Source organism: Otolemur garnettii, unplaced genomic scaffold (genome assembly GCF_000181295.1).
Source record: "Otolemur garnettii isolate 467f Iridium unplaced genomic scaffold, OtoGar3 scaffold00014, whole genome shotgun sequence".
Classification (NCBI taxonomy): domain Eukaryota; kingdom Metazoa; phylum Chordata; class Mammalia; order Primates; family Galagidae; genus Otolemur; species Otolemur garnettii.
The window spans coordinates 9,733,062-9,734,218 of record NW_003852409.1 but is presented as its reverse complement, the minus strand read 5'-3'; the positions used below and the strand labels follow the sequence as shown (position 1 = coordinate 9,734,218).

Sequence of the window (1,157 nt, the reverse complement as noted above, 5' to 3'; positions counted from 1 at the left end):
TTGTTTGGCGGGCCCGGGCTGGGGATTCGAACCCACCACCTTAGGTGTATGTGGCTGGCGCCTTAGCCGCTTGAGCCACAGGCGCCGAGCCAAAACTGGAACTCTTAATGTAAAATGACAAACCACTTTAGAAAAAATTCTGTCAGTTCAGCAAATGGTTAAACATATGATGTTAGAATTCCACTCCTAGATGATATGCTCAGGAGAAGTAAAACACATGTCCACACAAAAACTTTTACATGAATATTCACAGCTCATTATTCATGTTAGCCAATAACTGAAACAACCAACATGTCTATCAACTAATGAACAGATAAATAAAAGTGCCTGCCCTTGGGGGTACTCGGGAAATGTAGGTTTTCCTAGAAAACCAGGTTTCTTTTAGGGGTGATAAATATGTTCTAATATTAATTATGGTGGTAACTGCACAGCTCTGTGAATCTCATTCAATTGTATACTTTAAGTGGATGAACTGTATGATACAGAAAATATATCTCAATAAAGCTGTTAGAAAAAAATACATACAGCTCAAAATTTGAGGCTGAAAGAAAGCACATGCAGAGAAATTTTGCCTCAGAAACTTAAGACAGGCGTTGTGGCATGCACCTGTAGTCCTAGCTCCTTGGGAGGCCGAGGCAAGAGAATCGCTTAAACCCAGGAGTTTGAGGTTGCTGTGAGCTGTGACGTCACAGCACTCTACCCAAGAGCAACACAGTGAGACTCTGTCTCAAACTATAAATAAATAAATAAATAAAAATGATCCCCAGAGTGATGTGGTTCTAAGACATAAATTTATACTGTTTTCTTTTTAAAAATCTTGTAGATAACTTTTTACTCAAAATTATCTAGCTTGAAATGGAATTAACCATAACATTTTTCTAGGCTTAAGTAATAATTTTATCTGTTTTTTGTTTGTTTTGTTTTTTTGAGACAGAGCCTCAAGCTGTCGCTCTGGGTAGAGTGCCATGGCATCATAAACTCCTGGGCTTAAGCGATTCTCTTGTCTCAGTCTCCAAAGGAGCTAGGACTACCAGTGCCTGCCACAACACCCGGCTTTTTTTTTTTTTTTTTTTGGTTGTAGTTGGTTGTCATTGTTGTTTGGCAGGCCCAGGCTGGATTAGAACCTGCCAGCTCTGGTATATATGGTTGGCACCTTA

The 1,157-nt window shown here is 39.6% G+C and overlaps 1 protein-coding gene across 1 annotated transcript in view; it reads right to left on the bottom strand.

Annotated features, from left to right (window-relative positions):
• The window catches only part of TMEM38B (transmembrane protein 38B), a 44,587-nt gene that overhangs the window by 8,559 nt on the left and 34,871 nt on the right, over positions 1 to 1,157 (bottom strand). The gene's annotated exons all lie outside the window — the stretch shown is intronic.